Genomic DNA, 25,633 nt, shown 5'->3' on the forward strand with positions numbered 1-25,633 from the left:
AATACTCTTTCTGCCCCTTTTCCCTTCTCTTCTGCCTCTGGAACTCCCATGACATGTATGTTGCTGTGTTTCATTTTGTCATTCAACTCCCTGATTCCCTGTTCAATTTTTTCCATTCTTTTCTCTCTCTGGTCTTTTCTCTTCAATTTTAGCTGTTCTGTCCTTAGTATCACTTATTCTTTCCTCTAACATTTTGAGTCTGCTATTTTATGCCTATAATGTGTTTTTTTATCTCACCTAGCATGTCTTTCATTCCCATGAGCTCTGTTACTCTTCTATTCAGGTTTTCAAATTCTTCTTTGTGCTCACTTAATGTCTTCTTGATGTCATTTATCTCTTTAGCCATATTGACTTTCAACTCATTAATTTGATTTTGGAAATTTGTGTGCATCTCATGGATTAGCTGTCTTAAATCCTGCGTCTCTTCTGGGGCTTCGATATATTCTTTTTCTTGGATCATTTCTTCCATTTTCTTAGTATGGCTTACAATTTTTTTGCTGATGTCTAGGCATCTGATTAGGATGGTGAGTTTACTCAGATGCTCAGTTTCTCTCTCTTTTGTAGGGATTTAGTGGCCGTAGGCTGTTTGTTACTGCTGTTCTTTGATTTGTGGTTCAACCTATTCTGGGTCTTTAGGATTGTCCTTGTCAGTTGCTCAGATCTAGGCTCTGCTGGTAATGGGTTGCAGATACTTCCTAGGGCCTTGGGGAGGGAGGTTGTAAAGGTGGGAAAAAGCCTCTCTTATTTACTTTTAATTTTCTCACACGCACTTCTTTGGTCTGCTGGAAGATGGCAATCTTTGTCAGCCCTCTCAGTTCAATGCCTGGTCTGAGTGTGTTAACCGCGACAGGGGCTGCATCAGTGTGCTAGAGGATCCTGCCTGGACGCTAAAGACCCTGTAATTTAAATTTTCTCAGAGGCAGTTCTCAACCTTTGCTGACAACCCCCTCCATTTTCCCACGTAAGAAATAATTCCACTCCCCTCTGTGTCCTCAAAAACCAGTCTTGGTCAATAGAGAGAGACTGAGAGGTTCCAGTGTCTTTAGTCCCAGATCTCTTTAGTCGGGAGCTGGCTCCCAAGGCAAGCAATGGGGTGGCCCCACCCAGCCTGGAAGAGCTAGTAGGACACAGCAGACCAAATACACCGGGCAAAAGCCGAGTCGCCTTAGGCTGTGTCCTCTCTCTCCCCTTTCCTGGAAAGGTGGATCCCTGGGGCCCCTTTGCATGTAGTCGCTGGCCTCCGAGGCCTAAGGATTCAAAGTGGCTAAGGTGTGGGGAGGGTGCTGGCAGTTGCAGTTGCCATTTTTAACTCACAGTTTTGCTGTCCAAATTCTTTTCCTTTGTTCCTCTCTCTCCTGGGCAGTGTCCATCCTTCCCCTTGTGTCCTAAACCCTAGAAGAATTTTTTCCAGGCTGTTTCTGCCTGTCCTCTAGCGATTTTGCTGGGAGAGAAGAGAGTCCCATGTCTTTCTAGTCTGCCATCTTCCTAGAAGTTCTCTTTGTCTTCCTTCCTAATCCTTTTGATTCTCCTGACCCCAACTCTTTTTTTTTTTTTCTTATCCTGATGAACCATCTTTATGTGCAAATACCTTCCTGCACCTAACCTGGATGTTGCCCCTCTGAGCAGAACTCAAATCCACCCAAGCTTGCCCAAGTGTCAGAGGCAAGACACATGTGGTGAATGTCTTATTAAAATCCAGATGTTCACAGCACCTGCCACATCCCCCAGCCAACAAACCCCATGGAGTAAACAAAAGAGATTACTCCCATGCAGCATTCTTGGCAGCTCAAGTCTCCTCTAAGGCCATGCAAACCATCTCGGGTGTAATCTGTTCAATGAACACATCCTGGGACTGGCAGTCAATTAGCAAGCTTTGATTTACAGTGTTTTCTCTTCTTCACTATTTGGAAAACACAGACAAAGGTGGACTTTCCTAACCTTTGACCATAATATCTCTTTCTGTGTTCTTCCCAAATCCTGCTCTGCAAGTCCACAGTTTCATCCACAAGTCTCTAGGCCTCTAACCCATCAGGGACATGAGCACAGTTGTTCAGCAATGCTGGCCAGAGCTTGGATCACCCACTTGGTGATGTCTGGAAAATGACTCAATCCTCATCTTCTGCCCCCTACACTTTAGCCCACACTTCCATAAAAAGATTTACAATGAGATTTGCATCTATTGCCATCCAATTGCTAAACCCCACCCCCAAATCCAGAGCCGAGAAGAAAAGCAAAACAGTCATGTGCAACTAAAAGAATAGGCTCTACTGGCAAGGAGGTCAGCCTCAGAATTGAGCATAACCAAAGCTGCTTGAAGATGCTTTTTCAGCTGGGTATGGTGACCTTTTATTCCATGTTTACTTGGAAATGACCTTTAAGTAGCAATCAGTAAAAATGAAATGCTTCAAAGGAATAAATCAGATAATGCAGATGTTCCCCAGTGGTAAATTATGCCCAAGGAACACGGAGAAATCAAAGTAGCTCTGCCCTGGAAAGCCACCATCTAGTTTGTTCATTAAACTAGTAAGTGAATGCAGAGTTCTCACAAACCCCATCAAGCAGATGATTGAGAACCTGAAGTCAAGGTGACCTGGGCAGAAAATATGACTATTTCCAGAATTGAACCCAAACTACCAGTTGACATTTTGTTTTACTCCTGTTTCGAACAGAGGTAACAGTACTACTTGGATGTGGAAGCCCAACAAGTGATTTGCTATCTCAGGGAAAGAAAAATCCCAAAGGTCTGGGTCAGGTGGTGGTTTGGTAAGATCTGCATGCCCCATTCTCGCCTCATGCCAATGGGAGGTACCACTCATTTACATTAATTCATTCACTACTGAGCATCTACCATATATCTGGCTCTTTGCTAAGTGCTGGAGATGCTTAAATGCTAGGGTAAGTTCAGTTCCTCAAGGTCAAAGGCAGAGGAAGATAAACGGGATGCTGGTCCCTGGGAGGCAGGACCCATGCACCATGGGTGTTAGTTTCTTTTCTTTATATCTCCTCCTATACTCTGTATACCTCATTCTTTTCTCCCTCCCATTCTCTTTCTTGCTTGTGTATAATCCTACCAGGGATGGCCCTGCTGTATATTACCAGATGGAGAATTTTGGAGTTTCACAAATCACTCACCCTGAAGTGTGAACACATCTGAAAAGAGATTCCCTCAGAACTGAAGATATTGGACTTTTCTCTACCACATGATGAGAGGATTCTAGAATCTCTTGGATCCCAGGGCCCAGGGCAAGTACCTCTTCCCTGCCCTAGAGGATCCACTGGGAGCTTCTTCCACCAATGGGGAGGGTATGCTTTCCTCCTGGAGAAGGGGTTTCCACAAGCTCCCTGTCCACCCCTCCTGGGCTGTACTACCAATCACTGCCCCAATGCCAAAGCACCTCCCGGAGTCCTTACAGGGGCCGGGTCCCACCCCTGTATTCCCCACCCTTAAGAATGGCCTGGTCCTATGTCCAGCTTTCTTAAGAACAGCAGGGGGAATTGGGACCATCGCCAGAGGACTGAATGAGATACCAGAGCAAGGCTGCAATAAGGAGACCCCACAATGGTTGATAAGTGGCTTCTCCTTGGAAGCAGGTGGCTTATGGTTGTATGTGAGGAGGGCAGGGACTTTTCAAGAATCAGAATGCACAGGAGTGGGGAGCAGATGTAGCCCAAGGGGTTGAACGCCTGCTTCCCATGTATGAGGTCCCAGGTTCCATCCCAGGTACCTCCTAATAAACAAACAAAAAAACCAACTCTCATTGGAGAGCCCTGCTTCCCATGTACAAAGTTCTGGATTCAATCTCCAGTACTTCTTAAAAAGAATGCATGAGAGAGAGTGCCAGTGCTCAGACCCTGCTGAACCCAGGCCCAGCCAGTTGGGAAGGGATTGGAAGTGAAACAACAGGACACAGGGCCGTGGTCGGAGGACTGACCTGGATATCCCAGCCCTGGGTTCTGGTCACATCGCTGATTCTTACAATCACAGGGAGCTGAATGACCTCTACACTGCAAAGTCTGTGAGCAGTGGGCACACAAATTAAGCTCCAACTGTGGGTGTCTGCAGAAGCATCTGCCTGACCTGGGAAGCACTGGGAGGTGGGCACTCTTTCCATTTCCATCCTGGAAGCCTCAACATTCATTTCTGTGTTTTTTTCCCCAAAACGTAGGCAACTTTATTAGCTAAATGAAACTCTTTTCTTATTTCTCTGGAAAAATGATATTCCTATTTGCTTATAGGCCATCTCCCCAACAAGATGTCCAGTAGGGCAGGGATTTGTCTGGCCCAATGTTGTACCCCATGCATGGATGAAATGAATGAAATGGATGGATGAAACTATATATACAAAGCTATGTAAGTTTATTTTCCTTTTTAAAATAAAAACTATAGATAGATACATGTACAGATGAATGGATAATCATACATCTTTAATTTTTGGTCATAAATGGGCCTGTAAGAGGGAAATTGCCCCCTGAGAGCCTGCTGCCTGGTTGTGAGGGCAACTCTCCCAGAGGGTGAGGCTTTGGCATGCCAATGCCTGTGAAGAGAGCTGGGCTCCGTTTCCTGTCTCCAGGAACCCATCCACACAGATTGGAAAAACGTTACGGAGCTGGATGGAGGTGCCGAGGGACCATCGACACAGGCTTATGAAACAACAGTTGTTAACAAGATAAAGTCAGGGCATACTACACCCTGCAGACCAAAGCCGCCCCTGCCTGATTTTGTGAAGAAAGTTTTCCTGGAGCACAGCCACGGTCATGCTATGTTATTTCTCTGGCTGCTTTTGCTGCAACGGGGGTGTTGAGGAGTTGCGACAAAGACTTGATGGCCCACAGAGCCAAAAAGAGTTACCACCTGATTCTTTGGAGAAAAAGCGAGCCGACCTCTGCTCTAGAGAAAGAAAACCATGTCCTGCTCTCGGAGAGGGCATGGCACTTCACTCCTTACTCCAGAGCTGACAAGTTCCCTGTTCCCAGGTATGTGTTTCCTGCTGTTCTACATCTTAGCGCAGCCAATTCCCAATGGTGTGGGCAACAGCATGGAAAATTCCAAGCTGTGGATAACGCAAAAGCACGTATAATTGGTTTTACATGTTAATAGAATTGTTTAGCTCCCTTAACCCCCCTTGGCAAATTCGCCTTCTTAATCATGTATGACTGAAGCTGATGTGATGAGGATCTGTCCTCCCGGGGCACCCCTGACCCACTGCTAGGCAGGGAGGCAGCAGGGAACGCAGAAGCAGCTGGAGGGGGTGGAACTCCAAAGAAGCAGGTGTAGTACCCCATAAGAAGACATAGCGTCCTCGTCAGGGTCAAAACGCAAAAGGAGGCACGGTCTGGCTACAGTAATGGCTCTTCAACTTCCTGAGTTAGAGATCGCTGCAAAAAGTATGACATTCTCCCCAGAAAAATGCAAACGCATATCTTCATCCCAATTTTGTAGATCGATTTAGGGGGATTTGTGGTGCCTTGACACACACTGGTGGACCGCAGGTTGTCAACCCTTCATTTAGAACAGTGGTTTTCAGTTTTCTTTTTATTCGGTCAAGCAACCCTTTTTTTCACATACAGTCTTATGGAGAATGCCCAATATTTAAAGTATCTGAAAGCAGGGCTGCTCCCTCCCCCACCATGGCAGCTCCTTGCAGAGCTGTGCCATCTGCTGAAAGCCCATGGCCAGAGTGAGATCAGGAGAGGACTCTGCAGGCTGCGCCACCTGACGCCCAGGGAGAGGCGTGGAGGGTTCTGAAACTCACTCTTCATCCAAAGACTTTAACTAGTGGTGGGGCTGCCAGGCAGGCGATACCAAAACACCAGCAGTTACTGAGCCCAGAAGAACCATTTCTCGTGGATGTGGGCCATGGGCTCAGGAAATCAAGATGTTTACAGATGAGGCAGGAAGACCACTGAACATCAAGTAATACTACCAGAACTAAAATATTTAAAAGAAGAGAGAAAGGGTAATAGAAGGGTGGTGCGATGTAGGGGAGTGCATTCTTGATTCTGGCCCGAGAACTGCCCCCATTCACTAATGGCACATAACACCCCAATAAAACACATGGTTGGAAAACTCACGAAATCCTCACCTGCATGAGGTTTTATGCATTTGTAAGGAAGAGGAAGGCAGTTGGAGAAAGAATACTTTCTCATGCTTGGATATCCCCCAGATGCTGAGCTTTCAATGGTGGTACAAGGCTGACGTACAACATGCCATTGGACAAAGCAGGCTAGAATCGCAGCCACATGGAAAATCAAAAGACGTCATCACAAAACGCCTACTCCTGTGTAAATGTACCATCACGCGGGGAGATGACAAAATATATGACTCGCATGTAACATTTTCATCCTAACCCTTCATGGGCCTGTGAAACTCAATATATGACCCAATGTATTCAGCTAAATGAATCAAGGTCCTTGTAGAAATGCTAGTCAATGACTTCAGTACAACTGTAAGCTTAAATCACTCAGGAATTATAAATCATGCAAATACCTCATATTGTTTTTAAAAGCTCAAAACTTCTGAAAAACGGAATCCCAAATGCCTTTCTTGACCCTACTCTCATTTTATTATAGGAAGACACTATTGGATTAAAGGCAAACATGGTTAAATACATGGAAATAAATGGTAGGAGGTGTGCATCCATCAGAGTTTTTAGTTACACATAATAGAAGCTAACTCTGACTTATTTAAACAGAAATAAAATTTACTAAATGGTTATTGAGCAGCTCACAGAACCTTCAGGAGGGAAAAAATAACCATACAAAGACGCAAAACAGCCAGGTGCAGTCCCAAAATTACACCCTTCCACAATCCTCGGGATGGAGATGCCGCAGCCTGCGGCACCGGCCTGCCCGACCCCAGCCACCCTTTCCAAGACCACTGCCTCTGTGCCTTCTGGAACCTGGACGTAACCATGGCTGCTGCCACCACCCTCACTGCATGGATTCTGCACAGTCCACTTCTTTCCATCACCAGTTTCTCATTTAAAGATACATATGATATGGGTACATATGATTAGCTTATCCCAGCCCACACAACCATGCCCTAGTTGCAAGGGGGCTAGGACATTGAATACCCCCTTATTCCAGCAGGTGAGCTTTGTCTCCTAAGGCAGGAAATTCCCCGTATGGGAAGAAGATGGTTTTCATGCTGGGCAACCAAAAAGACAAATGTCTACTACGAGGCAACAGGACTAAATGAAACTTGGTCAAGACGGTAATCTGATCAAAACGACTGCCCCAGTGCCTTGTTTTCCCAGAGTAATGGTAATTCTGGAATACCCGAAGTGGTTCTGTAACCCTTTATTTTTGTCTGTAATCTTTTTCTACCTTGTGATTTTATTTTTTTCTATTTTGTGTTTTTTACTTCTTATTTATTTCCAATCAATTATTTCCAGTTCTGTGTACAGAATAGCTAAAGTTAAGAGACAACCTTAATGTATACCAACTAGTTAAAATGAATTAGGGGGGATTACAAAGTAACATGGTATACCAAATATAAGCTATAAACACATACTTGATTGTTATAAAATCTTCACAAATTTTAAAAGTTGATGAAAGCATTGCCAAAACAGCAAAGCAAGAATAACTGGATGGAAGTGGATGGAAGTGTATTTGAAATTTTTTAACTACTCCCCACCAATTAAACTCAGATTTTTAGATCTTAGTATTTTCTCTCTACTTTTGATTTTTTTTTTTTTGCCTATTGCAAAAGCAATGCATGCTTCACAACAAAATAAGAAAATACTGACAAGATGAATATAAAAATGCCTGTAATCCTACCACCCAGTGCTAAGAAGCATTAATTTGAGGACAGTAGCTTTAAGCATAGATTCTAGGGTTAAACAGCAATCAAATCCCAGCTCAAGACTTTGGGCAAATCCCTTGACCTCTCTGACCTCAGTTTCTCCACTGACCTCAACATCCCCTCCCTCCTAGGGTTGTTGTGTGGATTAAATGCAGTAGGCACGGTAAGCCTTTAGCACACACTTCCAGAAACACTGGTATTATTTCAGATCCTTGCCCATGCTTTCATCTTTGTGGAAATGGTACATATCTTCAAGGCTTGGATATCAAGGTAGACTCTAAATTTAACTATTAAATAACACACAGCAGGAAGTTTTTGGGAAAAAAACATCAGAAATTTTAAAATAGGGAAGAAGTCACCCCCCAAAAGAAAAAAATTCAAAAAGACAAAAATTCTTTTTTAAAAGGTATGTCAAATATTGGGAAATACCACAATTACCGACTCAATCCCATACCACAAATATCACATACAATGATTGGAGAAAACAATTGTCCTCTCAACCAAACTGCTTTTGACCATATCTCCTGGGATCAGTTTTAGGAGTGGAGTTGCAGTATCTCTGATCTGGCACAGAAATGCTCCTGCAGCCGGCTGGGCAGAGAGGCGGCTTTGCAAGGAGCTCAAAGGCTGAAGCCACATCTGTGGGAAACTCGTCCAGTGTTGCCCAGAAATGCTGCTGTCAGGCAGGCCATGTCTCTGGGTTCAGCAATCACCTGCTGACCAGATACCTGCCCAGAGCCAGCATATGCAAACAGCAGCCTCACATAGATGACCCCTCAGTGGGCCCTAGGGGTGCAGGCAAACAACTCACCAACCAGACGTGCAAACCTCAGCACCCAGCAAGCCAACCCATGGTTGATTTGGGAAGCTCTGGCTGGTTGTCCACAAGCTATGAAGACCACAGTGGTCTGGGGGTCAAGGCAGGAGAAGTAGGAAAACCGATGATGGTCTGGGTTTCTGAATTTCCCTCCCCTCCTCTCTTTGGCTCCTGTTCTGGCCTAGGACATAGTTTCCTAGTGACAGCTGGTCTGGAAGTGGAAATGGCCCCTAGACCATCTGCTTGCCTTCTCCCCACAAAGCGTCACCTCCTCTGCCAGGGCCACATCCTCCTCCAGCCTCTCAGAGCCCCTGAGGATCCTTGTCCTGTTTTAGTTCTGCTTTATGGAAACTCAGTTCTGTCTCCAGGGGATGCTGGGCCTCCTTTAGTGACCAAGGAAAGGGAGCAAGAGCATGGAAAAAGAGCTTGGGTTTCAAAGTCAAAGTGACTCCAATTATACTTAAATCACTGCCAGACCTTAAGCCAGCACACACCAATGAGCAGCAAGGTGACAACAGACAATCGTGGAGGACCTGGGTGCAAACTGCTCTCCTCATTTACCCCAGGAAGATAGCTCCCTGGGTTGCTTTGAAGATTATGTGGGATTCTGTACCAAAAGTGCCATTATCTTCCTCCTCTTTCACCCAAGCTCTGCGAGCTTCAGAGTTGAGCATCCGCAAAGTACTCTTTCTGCCAATTCTGGCAGAACCATTAAATGACCCATGTGGAGCTGGCCCACGGGCAGTGCTGATGTGCGCACGGAGTGCCGTGCCACACAGGGGTGTCCCCTGCGTAGGGAAGCCCCACGTGGAAGGAGTGCGCCCCGTAAGGAGAGCCACCCAGCGCGAAAGAAAGTGCAGCCTGCCCTGGAATGGTGCCACACACACGGAGAGCTGACACAACAAGGTGATGCAACAAAAAGACACAGATTCCCGTGCCACTGACAACAACAGAAGCGGACAAAGAAGACGCAGCAAACAGACACAGAGAACAGACAACCGGGGGGTGTGGGGGGAAGGGGAGAGAAATAAACAAATAAATCTTTTTAAAAATAAAAATAAAATAAAAAATAAATTTAATTCTACATGACTTTGCCTACAACTCGAGAAAGCCAAAGGGCTACTGTCTGGCCTTATATTTTACAATATTTAAACTCTGCTTCCTGCCTCCCTGTTGCTTCTTAATTAAACAGAAATGGCCACACACCCAAAGCCTTTAGAGGGGAACCTTTGCAACAGCTGCTGTTGCTTTGATCACTCCTGGGATAACTTTGAAAAATGTTCTTTCGAAGGGAGCAATTTGCTGGGAGAGCAGTCCCTGTACTGCTGCCCTGGCAGATTTTTATTACAAACTACATTTGCATGGAAACAGGATTTGTTCTTGGTTCTGAAGCAGTTCATGTTTATTAGTCCCAAATAAAACCATAACTCTCTCCAGCCACTATTTTTGGATGTCATTGGCAACATCAGAGGAAGGGTTGCAGGGACTGGATGCCAGCCTCTGCTCTTTAATCAGAGGTTGGACACAGCAGCTTGCCTGTAAACTTCCAGAAGACACCTCTGATGGGGAAGAGAGGGACAAATAATCCCCTGCAGAGCTGTTTAATTTTAAATTGTCATGGGAATCAAGGTCTTTGTTTTATTTGCTATGCCAATGTTTTAAAATATTAATATAGAGCTTTGCGCAGTGGCAGCATTGTAGCCAATGAGGTTTATCCAAGGGGCAATTATTGCTAATTGAAAACTTTTCCCAATACCCCACCATGACAACTTGAAATATAACTGGCAATTTTTAACAGTCTCTATGCAGACTGAATAAGAAAAAAAAAAAAATATTAGCTTAGGAGACACCATCCCTAGTCCTTGGGTAGGAGGAAGAGACGACAAGAAAGAGTATTAGCGACTGTCAGTGTCATAATCAGCTTGCAATGTGTCACCCGAAGACAGTGATGCCTGTGGAGCCAGGGAGTAGGTAAGGGAGCAGGCCAGCTGGTACACTACCCAGCTGGGTCTGAATTCCCCAAAGCACGTGGGACACTATGGAGCGTGGGGGAGGCTGGGGTGGCTGAGCTGCTGGAGGTGCTTGGAAGAAGAAGATGGGTTTATATGAAGCTACAACCATGCATAGAAAAGACCAGAAGGCCATACACAATTTTTTTAGAGGTTAGGTCTGAGCAAGAGGATTACCCAGTGTTTGTGTTTAGGTGTTAGTTCTTTGCATTTCTGCATTTTCCAGGTTATCATCATTGAGCATGCAACTCGTTGATAATTTTTAAAAATACTTAAACACTTAAATTTGTTATTAAAAGAAAGAAGAGACGAGCTCCTGTGAGCATGAGCAAGGTCATCAGAAGAATGGGGCTGGAAGGGAGTGGGGACTGGAAGGAGAAAAAGCAAGACATCGCTCAAAACGACGTGAGTGCCAAGGAAACAAGACCCATTCTTCCCACCTCCTCTACCCTGCTCACCTCCACCAGGCAAAAAAAAAAAAGGCCCAAAGCCTCAATCCCCTGCTAGGGTGGCAAGAGTATAGAAGGGAGGAATGGGGCTGAATGATGGATAGCAACTGCTGCAAACTGGCTCCTCTATTCATGCCAACTGTGTGTGGCTGACCTCTGAGAAATTCCCTGGGAGCTTGTTCAAATGCAGATGCCCAGGCCTGCCCTATCCACTGACTCAGAACATCCGAGCTCGGGCCAGTTTCCCAGGCCATTCTTATACCCACTAATGTCTGAGAACCAGAGGAAAGGTAACAACAGACAAGGAGCAGACACGGTGAAGGACCCCTGTATAAAGGCGGGGTGCACATCTGCCGCGAGGGGGCCGAGGCGGGCAGGGCAGGAAGGCTTCCTGGAGACCTGGAGTGGGCGCGGGCTCCCAGGCTTGGGGACAGACAGACCTGGCTCTGTCGCTTTCAAACCGGGTAACTTCAGGCAAAGCAATAGCCCATCCGAGCCTCAGTTTCCTCACCTGTAAACCGCGCAGAGTGCTTGTGGAGGTGAAATGTGTGGCACTGATACTTAAAACGCAAGTACCAAGGTTCTGAACCCTTGCCCAGTGAAATAGTCAGTCTTCACCTGGGATTTCTTCTCCCAAAAATATTCTAGAGAGCAATGCAAATGTCCCCAGGGGCCCAAAGGGGATGGATCCCGAGTAAGGTCACCTTTCCTCTAGGGCCCCCGAGGGGGAGGGGGAATTACCTGACATTTCACCAGAGCAGCCCCTGAGGCCTGCCCTGCTCTTGCTCTATCGCTCTGCTGTCGCCCCACTGCCCACAGATCTCTGTCACGCTGCTGGTGACTGTCTCTGGACCACAGCCACTGTCTTTGCTCCTGTGGACTTCTGGGCTCTCCAGCTTTTCTTTCTTTTTTTTTTTTTTAGATTTTTTTCCCCTCTCCCATTTCCCCCACCCCTCACAGTTGTCTGCTCTCTGAGTTCATTCACTGTGTGTTCTTCTGTGACTGCTTCTATTCTTATCAGCAGCACTGGGAATCTGTGTTTCTTTTTGTTGCGTCATCTTGTTGTGTCAGCTCTCTGTGTGGGCGGTGCCATTCCTGGGCAGGCTGCACTTTCTTTCGCGCTGGGCGGCTCTCCTTATGGGGCGCACTCCTTGCGCATGGGGCTTCCCTACGCGGGGGACACCCCTGCGTGGCGGAGGACACCCCTGCGTGGCACGGCACTCCTTGAGCGCATCAGCACTTCGCATGGGCCAGCTCCACACGGGTCAAGGAGGCCCGGGGTTTGAACCGCAACCCTCCCATGTGGTAGGTGGCGCCCTATCCATTGGGCCAAGTCCGCTTCCCTCCAGCTTTTCTTCTTGACCAGCTCTTCCACGACGAGAACCTCAGCAGGGCTGGTGTGAGGTGGTAATGCAATTCTTCCCTTCATACCCCAGCACACGAGGGGGAAGGCGGGGCTTGGGGAGAGCTGCTGAATCGGATCCGGTCTGGGAAGGTGGGTCTCCTGCTGTTCCTGGGACCTAGCACCCACTAGCCTTCATCTCCCCTACACAGACTCTGCCAAGGACTTTGTCTCTCACCCCAGTCCAACCTCTTTCTGGGCCCCTAAGGCCTGGGTGCTCTGGGCAGCTGGGCCTGCTTGCTATTTTGATCAGGACCCAGGCACGGGCACCCTGCCACCCTCGGGTTTGCAGGAGGCCCCAGAGCCCTACAGGGAAGAGCTTGAATCTTGCCTACCACGGACTTCATTGAGTTCAGGCCTGCCTGCTGGAAGGGTAGAAAGGTGAGATGGAGCCAGGCTCATACAGGCTTTATATGCCACGCCAAGAAGCTTAGATTCTCCTCTGTATGTAACAGAACCCAGAAAGGCCTCTGGGCAGGAGATGTTTTTCAGTGATGTCTTCATTTCTACCCCAGGCTCAGTGCTACTAGAGAAAAGCACATAACTTTGCAGATGGTGGCACCAAGGTTCACACATCCAACCCCTGCTGTGCCCTGGACGTGAGCTGTTTGTGATCTCCTAGAGGTTCCTCACTGCTGCATACCCCTGGAGTTTGGGTCCCTCTACTAAACTGTCCTAGCCCTTGGCCAATTGATGCTTCAATTGCTTCACTAAGAAAATAGCTGTCTGCACCTTGGGGCTCTTTCTCAGCTTTCCAGCTGAGGCCACTTTTCTCTGACAGCACCCCACCCCCCACACAGACCCCCAGATCTGAGCCAGCTGATCTGGCCACTTCTGCCCAATGGGTATGACTCCTCTAAAGGTAATCATTGTTCCAGAGTTCCCCTCTAAGCTGACTGAGACTTTGTCAGATCCACACTCCAGTCTGAAGGCTTTCCTTCCTCCCTCTTTTATTCTTCACAGTCATTACTCAACATCCCGCCAGTAAAGACACTGTACTCCTAACTCCAGCGCAGAGCCAGCCTCCCGAAGGACCCCACGGACACACTCGACTTCCCTTCTCTACAGAAAACTTCCCTCAGGATTCAAGTGTTCCTATCTGTTTAAAACAAACTTCCCATACAACAACATCTTCCTCCAGCAATTGCCTTCTTTCAATTCTTCTCTTTACAATCAATTCCTAAAAGCATAGCCAACCTGCACCACTCTTCTTCCTCACTTCATCCACTTTCTAAGTGGCTTCCTCCCTCCCCACTAAATCTGGCCTTGCCAACAAAGATTCCAAATGGCAAAATTCAATAATAATAATTTATTGCTCATTTGTCAACGTGTCCCTGTTGGCACTTGCTCCTTGAATTAATTTCCCCATTGGTGTCTGTAATTACCTCCTCTCCAGGCCTCCCCCTACCCCATTTTTCTATTTTTCCCAGGTATTGAACGTTTCTCCACCTACCCCCTAAATTTTGCTTTTCTTTCAAGTTCCATGTCAAATCTCATCTTAATACCCACCTACAGGTGGTGTAATCCTAAATCCATCCAAGATTTCAACCACTGTCTTCAGGTGTGGGACTCCCAAATCTGTCCTTCCAGGTCTGGCCTCACTCTTGACCTCCAGACCCATCTTTCCAGCGACCCCATAAAAATGTGCCCCTAAATAAGCAGCTCACATTCAACGTACCCAAAACTTATTTCACCCTTGCTAACTCTGAGCCTCTTCCACAGCCAGAGGAATGAATGGCACCACCATCTGCTACACTGTCACCCAGGCACAAGTATGACTTTCTTCCAACCACTCTGACCCACCTTTTCTGCAGGTCATAGGAATTCTTTCTTCCAAACACCTCTAATCTGTCCCCTGTGTCCATCCCCAGAGATTTTGTTCAGGTGCTCATCATCTCTCTTCTGGCCCATATATGTAGCCTCTAACAGATGCATCGTTACTCTAAGATTTCCTCATTCAAGTCCAAGCCTTCACTCTTGCATCAGAAGGAAATTTGTTTTACTCTTCTCATGTATTTTGTGCTATGTTAACCCTTTATCATGCAGTGTCTCAAAGTTATGCAAGATTAGCAGAACAGTATAATAAATATTGTGTACTTATCACATCCAGCCCCCCAAATATCAACCCTGGCCTATTCTGCCCCATCAACATCCCTATTCTCTCCCCACCTTTGTTGTTTTAAAGTAAATCCAGACAGATCCTTAAACCCGTATTTTAGTATGTTTGCCTCAAGTATAAAGATGTTTTAAAAACCTAACCATGATACTATTATCACACCAAAAAATATTTACAATAATCCCTCAATATCCTCAAAAGGCCAGTGCTAAAATTTCTAAGTCTATCATAAATGTCATTTTTTTTTGTCAGTATGAAATAAGGGCCACACATTGCAATTGGTTGATATGTCTTTTCAGACATTTTTAATCTACAGTTTTCTCCCTCCATCTTGTTTTTGGTTTTTGTTGTGTGTGTTTTTTTTTAATTCCCTGCAGAATATTTGGTGTCCTGTAGGATGATTGTTTTTAGGCACAAGCTAATTACATTACCCCATAATTACCCGCAATCCTTCCTGGACTCTCCATGAACAGAAATAGTCTGGAACTTTAGTGAGCAGGTATCACCTAGGAAGCTTGCAAAAATCCAGACTTTCAAGCCCCTTCTCCAGGGATTCCAGATCCATAATTATTTGTACGGGGCCAGGAATTGACATTCTTAGGAAGCTCCTTAGTGAATCCGAATCTCATGACTCAGAGACTGCGTGCACAAGAAACTCTAACCCTCCAGTTAACACCAAAAGGGCCCCTGGGGCCCTGTAGCCCTTGACTTTGGTGAGCCTTGCCTGCTCATTCTATGTTCCTTCTGCATCAAATAACATTCTTGTCCCCCAAGGAACGTCCACTCTTCTGTCTGGGATTTGATACCTGGAGCCCTCCCTCCTCTGTGCTCTATCACAACACTTAGCACATTACATCGAACCACCTGCGTGTCTCCGACACTGGATGTTGTATACCACTCGCTCTGTGAAAGTAGATCTTATCTGAATTTGTGACCATCTCTGTATCTGTGCACCTAGCACAGTGCTTAATATGTTTAAGTGCTTAATGAATATTCATGGTTAAATCTCACTGCCAAGCATGCCCATCTCCTTTTATCTACCTAGGAAGTTCTTTCTCATCTTTTCAGACCTGCATCCATGGTGAACCCCGGAGTCACCTGGTGAAGGCTTCCTAACCCTGTCTCCCCTCCAGGCAGAAGCAAGTTTCCCCCAGCATTCTGCACATTCCCCTACCTGTCTGACCCACAAGACAGCAAGATCTTTAAAGGCTTAGGTTCTGTTTTTCATCTTCCTGGCCCCAGCAAGAAGCACAGTGTCTGGAACAGATTCAGTACTCAAAAAGTGTTTGTGGCGTGGATAATTGTTAGACAAAAATGTCTCAAAATCGCCCTGCTCCACCCTTCCCCACCACCACCCCCCCAAACCCACTCACACCTGCTAATGCCTGTGGTAAATTCCATATGGACAAGCTTCTCCAGAAATAAGGCAAAAGGAGCTCCGCTTTCTGTCCAATCCACGCCATCTCTTCAGTCTCTCTTTCTATCTCTCTCACCTCTTTTTCTTTACATATATAAAATATTTGCCATGCTTAAAAAAACTCTCTTCAATCCTATGCTTTCCTCTAACCATCTCTGTCCCCTCCTCCTTTCAACCAAGCTGCTGAGAGGGCTGACTACACTTGCTGGCTCTCCCACCACCTCCCTCCTCCACACACGGCCATCTGTCTTCTGCCCTCACCACCTCCCAAGTCACCAGTGACTTCATGGATATCAAATCCAGTGTTCACCTTTGGGTTCTTCTCTCCCTTAAACCTCCTCCCAGATCCCTCCCTGTGAAACTCTCTCTTCTTGACACCAAGCACAGAAATTGTGGTCCCCTCCCTGCCACTCTCCCACTCTTCCTTTCTCTCAGTCTCTTAGAGGAACCCACCTCTTAAATGTTGGGATCCCCCATTCTCTTCTTCTCACCCGCACCTTCATGCTGGGTTGCCTCATTTACTCCCTCACTTCCAACTCTCACCTTTAGATCATAACTCCCAAATTGAAATGACTAGCTCAGTTTTTTCTCCCAACATCTCTAAACTTAGAGATCAAACTATATACTAGGCACTTCCTCTTAGCCGTGCCATAGGAATCTCAGTATAACCAAAATGGAACATATCATCTTCTGCCTCCAATGTTCTCTTCTCTTATATTCATTCCTCTTACAGTAGGTGGTACCACCACCCATCTACTTACTGATCAGAAATCTGGGAATCCTCATCTCCCTACGCCACTCCTGTTCCCTCCTCCCCAAAATCCAATAAACTCACTAGGTCCTCCAGATTGTCCCTTCTTAAAACTATCAAATTTATAGCCTTTGTTTTACAACTGCTACTACTCTCCATATTACTCCAGTACCCTTTTAATTGGGACCAGTGTCATCCATCTTTGATCCATTCTTCCATACTCAAGCCAGCTATCTTCATGAAAGGAGAAATGGATCATGCCATACTCCTGCAAAAATCCTCAAATTTCTCCCATTTCCTTCAGCATAAAATCCAAAATCCTTAACATGACATAACACAGTCACTGCCTTCCTCTTTAGCCTCATCTCTTGCCTCAGCTTTTACCCTATGTTCCAATCAAAATGACTTCTTGATTGTTACCAGGGTCTTCTTTGGCTCTGGTCCTTTTCATATGTTTCTGCTTCTGCTCAGAGCATTTGTAACTCCTTCTCTATTCTAAAATCTCCTCTTCTCTTAGTAATCCTTTAATAGGAGGGACCACCTCTGTGCCTATATCAGGCCTCTAACCCAGGCTACCTCACTCTAGGTTTGAGGCCACCCCTTTGTGCATATATTGTGAATGATGTGTTTGTGTTCATCTGCTTTGCCTTACTCAAAAAGCAGGTGTTCAACAGATGTTGGTTAAGTGAATAGATGGACAGGGGAGGAATGAGAGAGGCAGGGGAAAGAAAACAGGAGAAGATGGTAATCTAGAAGGAAGGTCTAAGGCAGGTAGAATTTCAAGAAGTGGTAAGTGGTCAGTTGCATCATTTGTTCCTGAAAGACCAACTGATAATGAGCTGCCTCGTGTAGTACCCTAACAAAAAGGAATTACATTTCCACTCCATTTTTCTAGTCCTAGTCCCAATTCCCAAGCAGAGATTTATGTTCAGCAGAGGCTAAACCAGTCCAGATTGTAAAGATAGGCACCATATTCAGCTTCAGCTCTGGACTGGATCTTCAGCAACCATCATCCCTACCACTACTAAATGTGAGTTACAGAGGAGGCACCGAGTCATCCCTTGGATGGGGACTAAGTAATGACCTGACCTAAAACTAATCAAATAATAATACTTAGCTGGTTAAAAAAAATGATAAACAAAAACCAAAAACATTCTCATACACACAAAATAAACCAAAGCCAAACAAAAAATTCAAGCTCAGACTACCTAATACATCTTGCTAAACATGGGAAATTAAGAACATGTAGTTTTCTACTCTCTTCCAAACTCCTCCAAAAATAGCAAAAGCTTGTCAAGAGAAAAAATGACAACAAACAAGAAAAGGTCAACAAAATTTTGGAAGTTAGAAAGTGGCCAAAGGGGAAACTGACTCTGCCATATAGAAAAAGTTGAAATTTAAACCTGAATGGGTAAAAGAAAAGCAATCCAAGCTTCCCAACTCCAGAAAGATCCAGGAACTGGAGGTTTGAGAAGAGAAGGATGGTTGAATGACTTTATAAGAAGTAGTTAGGGATGCCTAAAATATGAACTAGGCCTAGAGTTGTGGGGTGCCTAAGAGTTACCTCCTGAGAACCTCTGTGTTGCTCAAATGTGGTCACCCTCTAAGCCAAACTCAGCAGGTAGATGCATTGCCTTCCTCCCAGCATGGGACATGACTCCCAGGGATGAGCCTCCCTTGCACCGAGGGATTACTACCAAGCACCAGCTGATGAAGTAACTAGAAAAAGACCTTGAATTAAGGGGTCAACTCAGATTGGCAGAATATCTCAGCCTATATGTAATATCAGGTGTTAAAAACTGCTTTTTCACTTTGGATAAAAGGGGAAAGTGGAAATGAAAAGTGAGTTTATATGGCTATGAGTCTCAAAAACAGAGTCAGGAGATCATCAGAGGAACAATGCTTATGTACACCTCAGCAGGGTACCAGAGATAGCCAAGGTAGATGGAAACCCAGGTGCTGGTTCTCCTGAGGGCTGCAGAGACCCACAGGTTCTATGGTCATGGCAGATGGCTCTGGAGTTCAGGACCATGTCAGCTGGCCCTACTTTCAAGTTTGTGTTTCTGAGTGTGATGGAGTTGAACTCAGATCTGACCTTTCTACACATACTTCTTCTGTTTCTTTTACCGGACCTGTGGTTGGTGTTTGAGTTGGTGTATACTCAGGAGACCTGAATCTCTGGACTGTCCATGTGATGGCCAGGCCCTGGGCCTCAGCTGACTTGTGGCTCCTACCCTCTGATTTGTTGGACTTACCCTGGCCAGCTGACAGGGAGGTGAAGAGGGTCAACCACCACACCAGGGAGCCAAGAGTGCCTACAGCTGCAAGCAGGAGAATTGCATCCATCATCCATGTGGAAAATAAGCCCCTTCTTGATTTAGGGGGGGACTGGACATAACCATCCCAGGGTCCACAGGATGGAAGAATAGAGTATGGATTAGAGTGGACTTACTGGTGTTCTGCTGGGGAACTGTTGTGATTAGCAAGGGAAGAAATTGTAGTAGTGATGTGGAGAGGGTGACCACGGTGGCTGCTGATGGTAGGGAGATGGAAGAAGAGATATGGTATGGGGGCATTTTCAGGATTTGGGGTTGTCCTGGGTGGTGCTGCAGGGACAGATGCTGGATGTTGTGTGTCCTGCCGTGGCCCACTGGGTGGACTGGGGGAGAGAGTAGAAAACAATGTCCATGTGGTACAGCGGTGCTCCAGAATGTATTTGCCAGGTGCAGTGGATGTGCCACGATGATGGAAGAGATTGTTGATGTGTGAGGGATGGGGTGGGTGAGGTGGGGGGTATAGGGGGACCTCATATTTTTTGCATTTAAAAGAAAATAAAGAAGGAAAAAAAAAAGAAGTAGTTAAGGAAGTGGATGTGGCTCAAGCAATTGGGCTCCCATCTACCATACGGGAGGTCCAGAGTTTGACTCCTGGGGCCTCCTGGTGAAGGAAAGCTGGCTTGCATGGTGAGCTGGCCCAAGCAGAGAGCTGGCCCACACAGGAGTGCTGACTAGTGGGGGAGTGCTGACCCACATGGAGTTCTAGCCCATGCAGATGATGGAACAAAAAGAGACACAGAGGAGAGACAATAAGAGATGGAGCAGACCAGGGAGCTGAGGTGGCGCAAGAGATTGAGTGCCTCTCTCCCACTCGGGAAGGTCCCAGGATTGGTTCCTGGTGCCCCCTAAAGAAAAGACAAGCAGACACAGAAGAACACACACAACAAATGGGCACAGAGAACAGACAGCGAGCACAAAACCATGGGGGTGGGGAGAGGGGAAAAATAAATCTTTAAAAAAAAAAAGTAGTTAGATCCTTAAATCCACTCTCCCACATGGTACAGACTCTCCCACACCAATTTAAAAAGTCAATATCTGGATTTGGGGACCCAGGTCCACTGGAAGAATGGGATGTGGTACAACTCTGAAAACAGGGAAATCAGATGAACATCTACAGACTCAACAGTGAAACTGAAAATATCTTGTCCTACTTTGCACTAAAAACGGTAACCAGACTCATAAAACCCCCAAGAGCCAGACTAGGGGATTCTGGGGAAGCTGAAAGACCTAATAAAAACAATTTAAAGTTACTTACATTAAGGAAGTTCCCCAACCAAGTGACTTGGTCTCTAATTGACAATCTACAGTGAAGCCACCAGTCAATAGTCACACCTGTGTATGAAGAGTTTCCAATATGTTATTTAGTGGTGTATAAATATATAAATAAAATCAATCCAAGAATACCAAGGACATCTGCAGAAAGCTGTAAGAGACAAAAATAAATGGAATATAAATAAAAAACAAACAAATAATAACATAAGGGAATTAAAGAAGCAGAAGAAAACTAAATAAATAAAATCCCTAGAGACACCAGATAAAATATTGCATCCATGAAACAAGAACAGAGGGCTATGAAAAGGGAATGTTTAAAGAGTAGAAAGAGCTCTTATTAAAGAAAAATCCAATAGTTGAGGTTTTAAACTTCAATAGAAGGTTTATAAGATAAAAGATCATCCAGAGAGTAAAATAAAAATAACAAAGAGATGGAAGATAAAGAGAAAAGCCAAGGAAATAAGAGAAGGGATCTGTCTGAATAAAAGGAATACCAGAGAGAAAAAAACAGAGGGAGGAATTTTTAAAAAAACTAACATAACATCTTTCAAAACATGAGTTTGCAAATTAAAAGGGCCCACTAAATGCCAAGCACAACAAATGAAAAAAGAAAAAAGTGATTCACACCATGGTCTTATAAAATTTCATAACACCTGTGATGAAGGGAAGATTCAAAAGGAATGCAAAATTGGGGATGGTGTGGGAAAATAAAGGCATTAGACACATCAACATCCACGCTGGAAATCAGGACACAATGGACAAATGCCTTCGAAATTCTAGGGGAAGACTATTTGCAACTATAGAACTGAAATCTATATACAGTCATATCAACCCCAAAATAAAGATAAAATAAAGACATTTTCAGATATGCAAGGTATTGAAAACATTACCTGTGTCGCACCATGTATTAGTTATCTATTGCTGCATAATAAATGACCCTAAAATTTTGTGGATTAAAACAATAGATATCTATTATCTCATCGTGATTTCTGAGCGTCAGGAATTGGGGAGTGGCTTTGCTGGGTGGTTCTAGCTCAGGGTCTCTCAGGAGGCTACAGTCAAGGTGTGAGCAGGAACTGAGACTCCACTGGGACTGCAGGATCTTCTCCAGGCTCACCTATGCAGCTGTTGGCTGGAGGCTTCAGTTTCTCACCAATTAGGACTGCTTGTGGCATGGGACCTGGTGATCCCCAAAGGGAATGATCCAAGGAGAGAAGAGAGAGCAAACCAGAGAAGGTACCAAGACTAACTGCAGCGTCTTCTATAACCTAAACTCTGAAGTGACGTGCCATCATTTCCATCATATTCTATTGGTCACACAGACGGTTTGGGGGGGGACACACAAGGGGTGAATACCAGGAGGTGGGGATGATTGGGGACTGTCCTGGAGACTGGCCACCACACACCCTTTCTCAGGAAGATCCTAGAAAAGATGCTCCACCAAAACCAGGAAGTAAGCCAGATGCAGAGAGAGGAGAAACAAAAACTAACATTGGAAAGCAAGGAAGAAAATCCCCAGGATGATGGTGAAAGGAAGTTCTGGGATGAGAGCTGGGCAGCAGATGTAAAGGACAACTGGTCCAGACTGGAGCCAAAGCGTAGAGGGATCCAAGAAGGAATCCTCCAAACTAGAAATGAAACCAAAAAGATGAATAAATTAAGAGAAGATTTTCAACTGTCAGAATTTAAGGTTGAATTATTGATTGAAAACTAAGCAATTTTTTAAAAAAGAGTTATTAATTCTAGGGAAAATAAAAGGCTGTATAAGAAAAGAAGGGCCAGCAGAGAATAGTATTTGACATACTATTTTCATGTAAATACTTCCCCCTGATTTGATAAAAAGGATAACCATTTCAGAGGGGAGGGAGTAAGGCAAATTCATTGTATAAATGATGAGTGGGGGGACTTTCATAGTAGGAAGTCAATGACACTCAAACAGAAAACATCAAAAACAGAAGTTCAAATATGTCATTTATAAACAAGAAGGTAAAGAGAAGAAATAGCAGAAAGAACTGAAAGCGGTTGCCCTTAGGGAGCACATCAGAAATGGAGAAGGATGGAGCAGGAGTCTGCTGTTTTTCATTATAAGCCTAATCCAACCATTGACTTTTTAAGCCATGGACACACATAATTTGATAAAAGTAAAATTAGATTAAAAATAAAAAGATTTCACCAGTTAAATCCTTCTTCAAGCTTGTACTAAATATCCGCATATGATATCAGCATATATTTTGCTATCTGGACCTTAAATTATAGAGAATGATAGAATTTAGGAGAAATTAACCAGGATGAGCAATTCCGGCCCCTCGGGCAACCTCCATCTTCTCAAGCCAACAGTGTTGCCTGTCTTCTCCCCGCCAAAAGAAATCCTTAACTGCTCATTATCTCGGGCACCGCTAATTGCTGAGAGACTGCCAGTTTAGTGGCAAGCTACCAAAAAGCAGAACAAAGACAGTTTGAGAGATGGCAACGCTTTTCGCTTCTTTCCTGAGTGGCATATAAGAGACGGCAAAAAAAACATCTGGTTTCTGAGAGAGTCACAGAGGTGGGGCACATAAAAGCAGTTAGGGCCCTGCACCCTTCAGGAGCACTGCTAAGGAGTGAGCTTCAGTTAAGGGCTTCTGAGTTCCCTTCCGAGAGAAGAGTCTGGACTTTGATCACAGAGGTTAGAAAACAATTTTTCTCCCCTCTTCTCTGATACACTGTTTTATTTATTGAGTGAATGAAGAAGGAAGGAAGGAAGGAAGGAAGAGAGGGGACTATCGAGGAGGAGCAGGTATAAATCCAGTCTCCAGAAGCATCATCACAGTGTCAGTTTTGATTATTTTGTCATTGTATTTGTCATCAGAACAATACATCAAATTGCATATTGGCTATTTCAAAAAGTGCTCACCTTGGAACACTAAATGTGCACGCAGTGTTGCCAAAGCTGTCCGACCATTTTCGGAACTCCTCTTTCTAAGTTCTCTTCAGAGCTGAAAACACAATGGTTAAAAGAAACTCACTGGTATCAAATCCTCATATATTGGGAATGGGTCTAATTTTAGAACCATCCATATTCTGGTAAACTATGGTTAAAATTTTTATACGTGTAGGTAAAACCCACACAGTTTAAGGTCCAGTCCCATCTCCCCAGTTGCCCCCTCGGTCAGGTCAGATTAGGGTCCTGCAACATTCTTTCTCTCCTCTGTTAGGAGAGCCTTGACTCCAAGTGTCCAGAAGAGCTCAGTGTCTCAGTGGGCTAGAAACAAAGCCCAGGAATTGTGCTTCACAGCCCCAAATAAAAGGAAGAAAAAGGTTGTGCTAGCGGCTTCCCCCACTTGTCCTCCGAACCCACCCAACAGCCCTCACGCCTGCTGAGCCGCTGGGAGGTGCCTGTCCGCGAGCTCCTGGAAGCTTGAAACCGTCCTCACCTCTCCAACTCCAGGGGGAAGAATGGTTGAAGTAGATCATCCAGGAAAGCGCTTCATTGGAGGGCTCAATACAGAAACAAATGAGAAAGCCCTTGAAGCAGTATTTGGCAAACATGGACAAAGAGTGAAAGCACTCTTTTTTTTCCCTAAGTCCTGGGGCCAGGGATCGAACCCGGGACCTTGTATGTGAGAAGCCGGCATTCAAGCACTGAACCACATTGGCTTCCATGAGTTGTTTTTTTCCATTGGTTTTGCTTGCTGTTTGTTTTTGTTTTTTTCCAGAAGGTACATGGGACATGAACCAGGAACCTCCCATGTGGGAGGCAGGCACTCAACCACTTGAGCCACACCTCTTCCCCCTAGAATTACTCTTGATGAAAGACCACGAACCCAACAAACCAAGAGTTTTTGCTTTGTCACCTCTGAAAGCCCAGCAGATGCCAAGGATGCAGCCAGAGACAGGAATGGAAAGCCCTTGGATGGAAAAGACATCAATGTGCAACGAGCCACTAAGCCATCATTTGATAGTGGTAGACCTCTACCTCCAAGAAGCAGGGGCCCTCCTGGAGGTCTGAGAGGCAGAAGAGGAGGAAGTGGAGGAACTAGGGCACCTCCCTCTCATGGACAGCACATGGCTGGTGGTGGCTCTTCCATGGGTCCTAACATGAGGTCTTCCAGGGGACCACTTCCAGTGGGAGTCCTTCTCCTAGAAGACCTGCCCCCTCAGGACCAGTTCTCAGTTGCAGTGGGGTGGGGGGAGAGCCCCTGTATCACATGAAAGAGACAGTTATGGAAGCCCACCACCAAGGAGACCCCTGCCCTCTCCTAGAGATGTTTATTTGACCCCAAGAGATGACAGATATTCTACTAAAGACAGCTATCCAAGCAGAGATTACCCAAGTTTTCTTGTTACATGAGATGATGTACCACCACCAAGAGATGATACATACTGTGATGATGGTCACTCCAGTTCAGGGATGACTGTCCATCGAGAGGCCACAGTGATAGAGACAGCTGCAGCTGTGACCTAGACTATTCCAATCATCAGGAGGAGAGTCCTACAGAGATTCACAAGAGCGTTATGGTACGTTACATAGTGCTCCGCCCACACGAGGGCCCGCCATCTTGTGGTGGAATCTGTCGCTATGACAACTGCAGCAGCTCATGTGACAGATATGGTGGAAGTTGAGACAGTTACTCAAGCAGCCAAAGGGATCTCTGCTCAGATCATGGAGATGGGGTTGGCAGACAAGAAAGCAGCTTTCCCTTCTATGGAAAGGGATAGCCTCTTCCACATGACTCCTACAGCAGTTCAAGTCTAGGAGCACCAAGAGGGGGTGGCCGTGGGGGAGGGGGGGCAGAAGCAGATACTAAAAACAAACGAACGTATGGACTAAAACCCCTGTTCAAAGAAACAAACAAAAATTGGAAACTGTTGTCATAACTACCTAAGGGCTACTAAGAAGAAAAAATGTGTTAGCTTTTCAAAACTTCCTGTTAAGTTCCCCGCCATAATTTTTATGTTCTTGTGAGGAAAAAAGTAAAACACGTTTACTTTTATTTGATTTATGACATTACCTTCAACAAGCAAATGTTAAATACGTAAGGCTTGACTTGTATACTTGCGTTGTAATTTTCCAAATAAAACGGCCCCTAAAGATCACATCCTCTCTGATTTCTCCCAGGAAATGCAGCAAGCACTCCTAAGAGCTTCCACAAACATCTCGCCACTGAAAACGGAGAGATGACGCTTTCTACCTATGCAAGCTCAATATCAGAGGGTGGCTTGGGTAACGCTGCTCTTGGGATTTGAGGATGTCGTCAAACTGAATCTTGGTGTTCTCAGT

General features: G+C 45.3%; 1 protein-coding gene, 1 non-coding gene and 1 pseudogene across 2 annotated transcripts in view; 2 read left to right on the forward strand and 1 right to left on the reverse strand.

Annotated features, from left to right (window-relative positions):
- SLC39A11 (solute carrier family 39 member 11) overlaps positions 1-24,833 on the reverse strand; it is a 470,492-nt gene extending 445,659 nt beyond the window's left edge. Inside the window, exons 1-2 of the mRNA XM_058284643.2 lie at positions 24,737-24,833; positions 23,267-23,348 (exon numbers count right to left, since the gene is read on the reverse strand). The gene's annotated coding sequence lies outside the window, so the exon portion shown is untranslated. The remainder of the gene's footprint in view (positions 1-23,266; positions 23,349-24,736) is intronic.
- Positions 10,297-10,431, forward strand: LOC111764130 (U4 spliceosomal RNA). The gene has a single exon (XR_002796818.1). It is a non-coding gene; the product is annotated as a U4 spliceosomal RNA (small nuclear RNA).
- LOC101446846 (RNA-binding motif protein, X chromosome-like) lies at positions 23,809-24,817 on the forward strand (annotated as a pseudogene).
- Positions 24,834-25,633: the final 800 nt, after the last annotated feature.

Source organism: Dasypus novemcinctus, chromosome 21 (genome assembly GCF_030445035.2).
Source record: "Dasypus novemcinctus isolate mDasNov1 chromosome 21, mDasNov1.1.hap2, whole genome shotgun sequence".
In the NCBI taxonomy this organism is placed as follows: domain Eukaryota; kingdom Metazoa; phylum Chordata; class Mammalia; order Cingulata; family Dasypodidae; genus Dasypus; species Dasypus novemcinctus.